General features: G+C 49.2%; 1 long non-coding RNA gene across 2 annotated transcripts; it reads right to left on the bottom strand.

Moving 5' to 3' along the window:
- Positions 1-762: 762 nt before the first annotated feature.
- Positions 763-10,103, bottom strand: LOC120638797. Of its 2 annotated transcripts, none has more exons than XR_005660745.1 (6): positions 9,930-10,103; positions 7,399-7,561; positions 5,940-6,141; positions 4,907-5,115; positions 4,078-4,201; positions 763-798 (listed from the first exon to the last, which is right to left on the bottom strand). It is a non-coding gene; the product is annotated as an uncharacterized LOC120638797 (long non-coding RNA). The 2 variants fall into 2 exon arrangements; XR_005660744.1 differs by having other exon boundaries at positions 7,477-7,561.
- Positions 10,104-10,542: the final 439 nt, after the last annotated feature.

The following is a 10,542-nucleotide window of genomic DNA, read 5'->3' as shown; positions in this document are numbered from 1 at the left end:
TTCCTGAGCATCGTCGAGGAGGCATTTCTTTCGATGCGCAATCATGTGAGCAGATCTGCTCTGCAGCAAGAGGCCTCCAGCTGCCAACACCAATGGGGCTGCTGGAGCCAGGAGCTCTGTGACGCCCAGTCGGGGAGAGGGCCAGGAGAAGGAGGAGGGGGGAGGGCTTAAGGAGCAGAATTACCTGATCCTTCCCAGTCCACTGGGCCAGGAGTGGCCACGGATGCTATCCTGAGCTGAGTTGTCACGCGTGGTCTTGAGAAAACAGTCCCGCTCTTATGCCCCCAACACTACAAGCTTAGTGGGGCCAGTGCAGGGAGAGAGACAGAGGATCCAGGACTGGATGTGGTCGTGGAGGAAACCAAATCGCTCTGTTTTCTAGTAGTCTCCCTGCTATTGAAAGCGAGGTCATGTAGCCTGCTCTGGCCAAGTTTGAAGTGGGAAGATTTGGAAGTCATTTTCTGGGCTCTGTCATATTTTTTTTTTTTTTTTGCAGTTTGCGGATGGGGACATAGTATGGCTATTATTATTATGGTATTTGTTAAGCACTTACTATGTGTCTAGCACTGTTCTAAGCACTGGGGTAGATACAAGCTAATCAAGTTGGACATAGTCCCTGTCCCTCATGGGGCCCACAGTCTAAGAAGGAGGGAGAACAGGTATTGAATCTCCATTTTACAGTTGAGGGAATTGAGGCATAGAGAAGCAAAGTGACTTACCCAAGGTCAGACAGCAAGCAATTGGCAGAGCTAGAATTAGAATCCAGTTCCTCTGACTCCAAGGCTCATGCTCTTTCCACTATGGGAAAAAAAGTGGGAAGTGGCTGTCAGCCTGAAGAATGGCTCACAAATGTGGCTTTTCTGTCCTTTGTCATCCAGGCTGCTGAGAACCTGGTGCCGGCTTTGGTGCTGCATCCCAACCCCCTCCCCCTGGCCTCCACCCTTTGGGCAGCCCCTCAGCCACACTACTGATTGTAAGGCTGGCGGGCGACCTTGCATTCCTTGGGACTGGGGCAGTCACTGGTCCTAGGGAGCCAGTGCAGGCCTCGTCCTTGGGGGTGATTATCAAGGGTCTTTGGAACACAGAGTTCCATAATGCCGGCCTCAGCTTTTGTGGGGGAGTGAGTGCTCCTGCCTGATTTCAGCTGAGGAGCCAAAGAGCCCTGCTTTACGTCAGAGTTGTTCCTCTTTGGGACCTAGGGAGAAAAAGTGGCCGTGAAGAATCCTCGTGTGTTTAAGTGAAAGGAGAGAGATGGTTGGCTTGTTCTTGTGATTGCGGTGGACTGAATTTAGGCCAAGCAGCCTTTTTATTTAGCATTTTCTGCCACTTCAGGGATGGAAAAATTGCACTATCCAATGTCTTTTTTTTTTTCCCCCAAATCAGATGCTTATATGGCCAACATTTATCTCAGCAAGAAAAATCCTGGCATTTCACTCAGTGACGAGCTCATGTGACCCAAACTGAGCAGATTTTAACGGGAGCAAATATTTCTAACTTTTTTACTTCTCTTATCACAGAGAAATAAACACAACTTAATTAAGTTGGGTCGGGGGGCTTGTGCTAAATGTAAGTATGAATTGGTACAATTACATTTCAGAATAAGATTTTCCCCAACTTTCGGGAGCTCGTCCTTGTTTCGGAGGGGAGGAGAAATTCACTCTTGGGTCATTCATTGTCTTGGCAATCGGGCCTGAGAGATTCTAGACTGGAATTTGTCAAACTGGTCTGAAGCCCCTTGGGAGAGGTCTCCCAAGAGCTGGGCCCTAAGGACCAGGCAGGAAGATGACCCAGGCAGGGAAGGGGGAGGTGGCTGTTGCAGTGGCTGAATGGGACTTCTCTGTGAATGTTACCTCATCTGTAAAATGGGGATTAAGATTGTGAGCCCCATGTGGAACCCCAGCATATAATAGTAATATTAATTATGGTATTTGTTAAGCACTTACTATGTGCCAAGCACTGTTCTCAGCACAGGGGTAGAAACAAGGTAATCAGGTTGACCCACGTGGGGCTCACAGACTTAACCCCCATTTTACAGATCAGGTAACTGAAGCACAGAGAAGTTAAGTGATGTGTCCAAAGTCACACAGTTGATAAGTGGCAGAATGGAATTAGAACCCACAACCTCTGCCTCCCAAGCCCATGCTCCGTGTTGGGCACATAGTAAGTGCTAAACAAATATTATTCCTGTGGGGTTTTGGGGGACATGATTTAATCTGAGACAGAAAGTGACTAAGAACTGTTCGTGGAAGGAAAGGCTTCGCTTCTTAGCACAACCTCCTCCCTCTACTTGCTCCCTCCCTCCTCTTGTGGTTATTTTTGTCTGCTTGTATTCTACATTAGATTGTAAACTCCCAGAAGGCAGCGATTCCCTCTTTGTTTTGGTAGAGGACAACACCACAAGTCTTATCATCACCCAACAAATAAAATGTGCACCTAACAAACAGGTTCTATGTCCTGTTGGGCCCTTACTCTCTCGTGCCCAGAATCCAAGAGAATGCTCATTTACCATTCTGTGCCTACAAGAGAAAGCCAGAAACAGTTGAAGGTAGAAGATGATGGCTGAGCTGAAAGTAAAAGTCCACAGTCAGAGAAAGGGGGGTGGAAAGGGGTAGAGCCAAAGGAGCAAATCTGATATTGAAGCGGGCTGGGACACGTTTAAGGAGTATTTTCATTTCTCCGGCCTCCTTTCCCCTCAACTTCTCGGTCAACCTTCATGTGTAAATACAGGTTAATGTTGAACAAACAGTTGTCCACAGAATTAAAATCTGTTGAGTTGCACGTACAGCGGATTGGGGGAAGCTGCAAATGGCTGCGAGCACAGGCCCCTCGAGGATGATCCTGAGGAATCGAGACCAAGCATGGGCCCATCGCTGGCAGGGGGCTGACCTGCAGGTACGGAGCGGGAGCCTTGTACTTCAGAAGGGGCCAGGCCAGAGGCATCGTTAGGGGCCTATAGGTGGCTAATCGGGAGTGAAGAGGAGCGGAGACGGTTTCACTGGGATAAGGACTAAAGGCATCCCATGAGTTCCTGCCATTGCTTGCTGGGAGACCTTGCCAAAGCATTGTAGCTCTTCCACTAATGGCTTCCGAGAAGGGTGCGCTGCAGTGGAGGGGCCTGTGGCTGCACGTTGTTTTTGAGGGTGGGAGCGGTGGAGGGACAAAAACTGCTAGAACATCTTGCTTCACGTGAGCAGGCCGAGACTGCCTTACTGCCTGGCCACTCTCCTTAGGCACAGCTGAGAACAGGAGGACCCTCGAAAGGGGTAGGGGGATGCTGGGTAGACTCGGGGATATCTCCTGAACGATTCCACCTCCATGCCACTGCTTAGCCTGAAAGTTTGCTCCACCCCAAACAGGAACAACAGTCCCGGGGCCCTAGGAGGACAGTGAGTTTGAGGACCATCGAAGAGTAGATTCACCTTTCCCACCACCGGGTCTTCTTTCCTCTACTGCTTCGGGTTGGTTCACCGCACCATTCGCACTGTGACTCCCACAATCCTGCAGTCTCCAGTGGCAGTTGGCCCCCTCTCCTGGTTGCTACTATTAGAATGATCACTTTCACACCTTCCTTGAGGATGATTTAAAAGCTAAGGGGTCTATTTCTCCAACAGCTGAGGCTGTTTTTACATAATCACTACTAATTACACTTACTAACAGGTATCAGTTCAGAGTCCTCACTTAAGCCTTCTCGACAAATGTTTAAAACTTTGTAGGATACTAAGACTACTTTAAGGGAAACGGAGGCAGAGAGTGAAACCGGAATGCTGTGCTGCGACCTCCTCCCTCCAGGCTTTCTCTCCCCGCAAACTCTCTGCCTTAGCTGTTTGAGGCCAAATTGAAGGTCCAGACCTTGCCTCAGCTCCCATGAAAGTAATTGTCTACTGTGTTTTGTGTTTTTGTTCCATGAATCAGAAACCAACTATGCAGGCAGCTCAACCCTGAAGTAATGAAAACAAAGTGTTTGGCTTTCCCTGGGCTATACGTTAAGCGGAAGGTCATCTGATAATCTAGTTTAGCGATGCAGACAGACAAGCGGAACATCCGAGGGCCCCGCTCCTCTCTGGGAAGACAACTTACTGGGAAGGAAGGAATCCCGGCAGTCGGGTGCTGTCAGCTTGGAGCTGATGTCCATACTGACCCTCGCCTCGCTGACCTGCAGGAAGACGATGTGGCAGGGACCGGAGCATGAGTCTTACAAGAGCTGGAAATAAAGCAGGGGTTTAGATCAGGATGAAGGCGTCGTCTCTGAACCGAAGGACAATTCAGAGGTGCCAGTGAATCTGGGTGAACAGGCAGGTGCTGAGGCCAGAGCAAGCCCCCTCGCCTTGGGTGCCTCATCAAGCCTAGGGCCAGACTTTAGCCAAGAAACCCAAATTGAGTCTGAGATAAAGGTGGGAAGGGTGTGGGATGGAGGGAAAGGGAGGTAACAGTAATAATCATGGAATTTGTTAAGTGCTTCCTATGTGCCAGGTACTGTACTAAGCACTGGAGTAGATACAAGGTAATCAAGTTGGATACAGTCCCTGCCTCACCTGGAACTCACATTCTTAATCCCTGTTTTACAGATGAGGTAACTGAGATACAGAGAAGTTAAATGATGTGCCCAAGATCACACAGCAGACAAATGGTGTACTCAGGATTAGAACCCAGGTCCTTCTGACTGCCAGGCCTGTGCTCTATCTACTAGGCCAAGCTGCTTCTCTGAAACCAGTAGTAGTTCCAGGGACCATAGCGTGGGGTTTTTTATTTGAGAGTCCATCTGACCCTGGAGCAGACTCTGAGGAATGGGAGGGTGGAAATTAATTTAGGAATATTGGCTATTGTCTTGGCTTCCTGCTGAATCGAATTAATCCTCCCCCTAAGACTCGGCCTTCGGGGTTGGACAAAATAAATTCAACTCCTTTACCTCCAGCCACCTGCTACTCTTGCTGTGCTTATTGCTATATTTGCTGCTCCATCACGTTAGCTTTCCTTATTCCGGGGGAAATAAGTGAAGTCTCACAGGCTGAAGAGCTGCTGCAATTGTTCCACTCCTGCCTCCCGGGGTGCCCCTCAGGCTTTGGGGTGGTGATGATTGGTTGCTTTCGGCAACAGGCCACGCAGAATCTGCTCCATCTGGAATGGCAAGCCAAGCCCTAAGATTGCAACATCCCGAGGCCTGCTTCTTACCCTCCCAGGGCGCGACAGGGAGGCTCAGGGGGAGGGATCCCTGGCCTCTCTCCTTATCAATTCATTCTGCCCCAGCAGTGGGCTCTCGGCCCTGAAATGAAAGGGTCCAAACAAAAAGCTAAATTTTAAGACAATGCATCTTTTAAAGAACCAAGGCATAGTAAGACTCTAGTCCTAAGCAAGAGCGAGATGGAAAAAAGGAGGTGAGGAGGAAGGGAGTTCCTGAACCCAGCTGCCAGGCCACCTCAGCCCTTTGGAGGAAAGTGTTTGCAATTTTGCAAACTTGAGGGGAGCTTTGCAACATAATCATAGTAAGTGCAGTTAGGAACTTATATGAGAGCTATAACCCCATCAAGCTAGGAGAGGATCTGCATTCAGGCCGGAATTCGCTGCCTGTATGTAGACAGACTCCATGTGTGGGCAAGTTGAGGGCGGGGAATGTCACTGTTCTGCACACAGTAAGTGCTCAATAAATATGATTGAATGAATGAATAAAGGGAGCGTGTACAAGAACTGCCCAGTTCTAACAGGGTAGTGACTGCAGGCAGCAGGTGGGACCCTGAAAGGGAGCTTCTGGCAAAAACCATCCTTTGGGTGGGGCTTGCACTAGGCAGATGCACAGCCCGGGGCCAAGGACACAGGAGCAGTGGCTGCCCCTTGTAGATTTCAGAGGCCCAAATCATATGTCCACCTGATGGGCAAAAAGCAGTTTGAACTTTTCTAAACCTTCTCCCATCCCTCCACTTTCCACCCCTGCTCCTTTTACTCACAGCCGCCTTAGGAGACATCTAGGCTGGCTGGTAGCAGCAAGCTGATGTGAGGAAGGAAGGAAGGAAGAAGGGGGTGGGGTGGGCGGAGGTGTCTTGCTTCCGTGTCCTAGATTGCAAGCAGTCAGGTGAGGTGGGAGGCTAAGGCAGACTGCTACATTTGCTCAATCTTCTGTGCTTGTAGAGCAGCTCCCAGCACCTGCATCTACAAGACATATTCACAGAGTAGTAAGAGATCTGGCAGCTACTTGGGGCTTGCTTGGTTGCCCTGCCTTCAGTCTCTTGGGGTGCCCAGACTTGCAGCATTGGGGACTTCTCTACCAGGAGTGCTGAAAGAGTGAGAAAAAGCTACACTCATGGACTGCTAGCACAATGACTTTGGAAAGGAGTAAGTGGGACAATAAGGGTGCTGGGGAAAGGAGTGGCAAAAGATCTTAAGTCTCATGGAAAGGTGCCTCCACGTGGTGTGATGAGGCCCACTCAAATTAAATGTGTGTGCCACCTCTCCACTTCCATACATCTGCTGGGCAGTCACTATAAATAAGGACCTGGCCAGGTTCACGGGAGGTGACTGGAGTACTCCATCTTCCAATAACCACATAAAATCTACAAGTTTGCCTGCATGGCCTCAGCCTAATATTTTTCAGACTGGTGCTGCAGTATGACAGAAAGTACTGATGATCCACTTCCCCAAACATTTGCTGTACTCTGGCGTTGGGAGCAACTAAAGTATGCACGGGGAGAGAGGCAAAAGGACCAGAATTCCCCTTTATCTTCCTGGCCCCAAGGCATCATGGTTGCATTAAGGAAGATTACACAATAGCAACCGGGGGTCTGGCCTTTGGCATGGAGGAGGGATGACCAAGGACACCAACTCAAACAACACCTTGACCCCACTAGCTACTTGCTCTGTAGAGGAGTGTCTTCCCTCTTTTCAACACTTTCTGGCTACAAAAATCCAAAGATCAAGTGACAGAGCTCTCCTCTATTGGAAGTGAGCCCATCGTGGAAGGGGGCAGCCAATGAGATGAGGTGGATCCCCAAAAACATCAGTGGGGTGGAGGGGAATGAAGGTACCAGGAGGAGTGAGGTACCAGGGGAGGAGGGCAAGACCCAGCTTTACAATCCAGGGAGGGCTCAGGGAGGTGAGGAGCTCAGGCTGAGGTGAGCAGCTAGGCTCAGGCTCATTAGCCAAGACAGCGTTTCCACTCTCCACCTTTCTATTCAGACACTCGGTGAGTCCCAGGAATTTCTCTTAAAACCTAACTGCCAATGACAGAATAAGTGGGCCCAAATGGGTCAGAAGAATTTGCTAGCAATTGCGTAAAACAGTTCTCCCTGGAATGGGAGAACTTGGTCCACATGGCAGTACTTAGGAAGTATGGAGAACAGAATTCACCAGATGACAGAGGTGGGAGGGATCCCAAAATAATCATCTCAAAGCAATTCTGTCTGAACAGACCTCAACTCCAGCGACCCATCACCCAGCGCTCAGATTCCAGGCATTGGGCAACATGGAACGGAGATCAAAAGTAGACACCTTTCTCAACAGCCGAGGCTGGGGCATTTTCCAGGACCGTCACCTGAGCCAACGAGCCCTTTCCCCAACTTAATGTCGTTGCTTTCTGTGGAGATTAGAGAAAGAACTTCATTAAATATCTTAAATTTATATTAATGCCTGTCTCCCCCTCTGTAAGCTCAACTGTAACAAGCTGTAAACTCATTGTGGGCGGGCAACGGGTCTACCAACTCTGTTGTATTGTACTCTCCCAAGTGCTTAGTACAGTGCTCTGCACACAGTAAGCACTCAGTAAATATCACTGATGGATTAAATAGGTTCTGAATCTTATAAAAAGCACCATTAACATTTGTAGTACTTCCCCCAACAACCTTGAGCATCTATAGCACATTGAACAGGCCTCCATGCCTAAGTGCCACTGCAGATGAATAAATACATTTCCCTTTCCCCCTTTCCCATAGTTACGAGAAGACTTTTCATCTGATGACAGTTTTTGGTGCTGACGATGTTTCCATGGCAATTATACTCCGAGATGTCGGTTGCTGGAGCCTGTGGGCCCAGCCCCCTCTGGGAGGTTACATATTCTTTGTTACAGAAATGACACAGGCTTTTGCTTGCCGGACAAAGCTCACGCTGGCAGGTCGCAGCTTGAACTCGGTTAAGTTGCCGCAACCCCGCTGGCCTGCACCTCTCTCAGAGTGCTGCTAGAGGCAATTTCCCTGGGCAGTCCAGCAAGGCCAACATTATTGGAGTTGTGACTTTCACCTCCACAGGTGGAGCCCAGTACTTTTTGACAGCTTCAACGGATTTGAAGTGAAGCGTCGGCGACTTGAACCTGCAGTGGCTCCAGAACCAAAGGCATGGGGTGGGCACAGGGGGCTGCTTGGATACACAGTTTCCTGAAGGTAGAACAGTGGGTCCATCTGTCTTGGTGTAGGATACTGGGAAAATTATTCTCCCAGGGAAGAGGAACTAAGAATTTCAACTTGGAATTTCCCAAAAATAAGGGGCTGAGGTGGCCAAACCAGGAATCTGCACCATGTTTCTCCAGCCAGGCTGATGAGGATTTGTTTGGGAGGCAAATGGCCTGAGCAGTTGTCTGTCTCCGGGGGAATTTGCTCCTTGTGCCTACACTTGCCAATTGCTCCTTTCTCTGAGCTTGCACTTGCCCCTCTTGGGGCCTCAGCTACAGGAATCAACTCTTCTGTTCAACTGTGGTATGGAAACTCGGGAGCTCGCTTCCCACCAGCAAAGCAGAAACCGTAACCTTTCTATGACGCAAACCAAACAGGCTTAGACACGGATCGGAAAAGCGAGAAACGTGCCTCAATTTTCAGTGTACCTGATCTGACATTTGGCTCTAATACTGTCGGAGAGGGAGCAGCCCTGGTTGGAGTGAGGGAAGGAAGGAGAAAAATGTCTCCACATTGAGACAGGAGTCTTCACAAAAGGAGTTTGAACCAGGAGAGTAAGTTGGTTACATTTCACCCACAGGTTGAGCCTGCCAGGGTCCTGAGACTTTCCGAAAAACAATTCAGTCCCTCCCTCCTCACTGGGTTCAAATAACAGTAAATCACCCCAATTCAAAATAAGCCCCTTGTGTTTTATATTCTGGAAACAACCATGAAGGATTCCAGAACCATCTGAAAAGATTTTCATTCCTTTCAGGCCACATCTGGGAACCGGGTTTTAAGTCTTTCCACCATCCCATCCATCTGTGGGGCCCGTCCCAAGTTCCACCTGTCCGTGATTTCAATAGGAAACACAGAGGAGGACAGGAAGCCAGTAGAAGGGCCTGCTGGGATGCTGTCCCAGCTCCGGCACCTGGCCAAGTCCCTCCAGGAGGAATGGGTCCGGTCTCTCTGTCCCCTTCCACCTCCAGCACCTGGCCCAGTCCCTCCAGGAGAAGGGCCAGTTCGCTCTGCAGCTCAGCCAGCTCCTCCACGACTCATTAACGTTCAGAGTTCCTGGGAAGGCAGTGGAGACAATTCCCTCACATTCACACTCTTGAGTTCTTCAAACCCTAATTTTGTTGTTCAGATTTGTTTTCCAGTGGAAAGCAACCCACCCTCGAGCTCTGGCCCTTCAGAAGCCACGTTCTCCACAAGCCAACCCACCCTCGAGCTCTGGCCCTTCAGAAGCCACGTTCTCCACAAGCATCTTTGGGTACCTTACTGACTTCATCCCAACTCAGTTCGTGAAGCGCCTGGAAGGGAGACATCACCATCTGCCTGCTGCTAGGAATTGGGAGGATGAAGTGGGAACCCACCCTAGCCCCATTCCCTGAAATTCCCTTCCCAAGGAAATGGAAAATGTCATTTTAGAACAATTCCATTTGCTCTTCCAGGAGGTTCAATCTGTGGGTGACTCTGGCCCTGAAATCCCATCTCTCTCATTTAGTACAGTAATTTATGGTTCACTGAATCGAAAGCTTTGACAGAATCAATAAACAAAGCTTCCCGTTCTTGACCCACCTCCGAAGCTTTAGCCACCTCAGCAGAGTCAACGCTGTGGTAAATACAGCTCTGAAGCCGTCCTGCCCAGGCCTTCATATGCTCTGGAAATGGACATCACGTTTCAGCAGCTCAGTGATGAATTCAAACAGTCTGGCGAGGCCAATAGTTTCACAATTGGATGATAATTGTTCACATCTGATGGATGCGTCGATTAAAAGAGAGAAATAATGAAATGAGCTTCTATGAGGACAATAGCTTTTTAATTCATAATTAAGGTCAAATGGCAAATAGAAATTAAAGAACTCTCTGCATTAGGAAGATAAGTTCGTTACGCTAAGCACTGAAGTTACAGGGTTTGTCAGCTTTCTCAGGGAATGTTATTCTGATGTGCTTTATTTGGGGGCCGGCTTGAGGGGGTTGAGCAGATGTTTTGTCTCTAGTGGGGTAATATGTCACTCAACCTTTATGGCCCATTTGTTTCTACCGCTTATTGATGAATAGAGAAAGGGGAGAAAGGAAGGTGGGAGGGCAGGGGTGGGGGTGAGGGGGCTGGCTGTGTGGTCCAAGATTCATGGTTTGGGGCCAAAAGGAAGAAGAGAGGGTACAGAATGCCTTGGGAGCCTGGGAAGGA

Source organism: Ornithorhynchus anatinus, chromosome 14, assembly GCF_004115215.2.
Source record: "Ornithorhynchus anatinus isolate Pmale09 chromosome 14, mOrnAna1.pri.v4, whole genome shotgun sequence".
Taxonomy (NCBI): domain Eukaryota; kingdom Metazoa; phylum Chordata; class Mammalia; order Monotremata; family Ornithorhynchidae; genus Ornithorhynchus; species Ornithorhynchus anatinus.
Note: the sequence above shows the minus strand (reverse complement) of the source record. Positions and strands in the feature narration are given on the sequence as shown.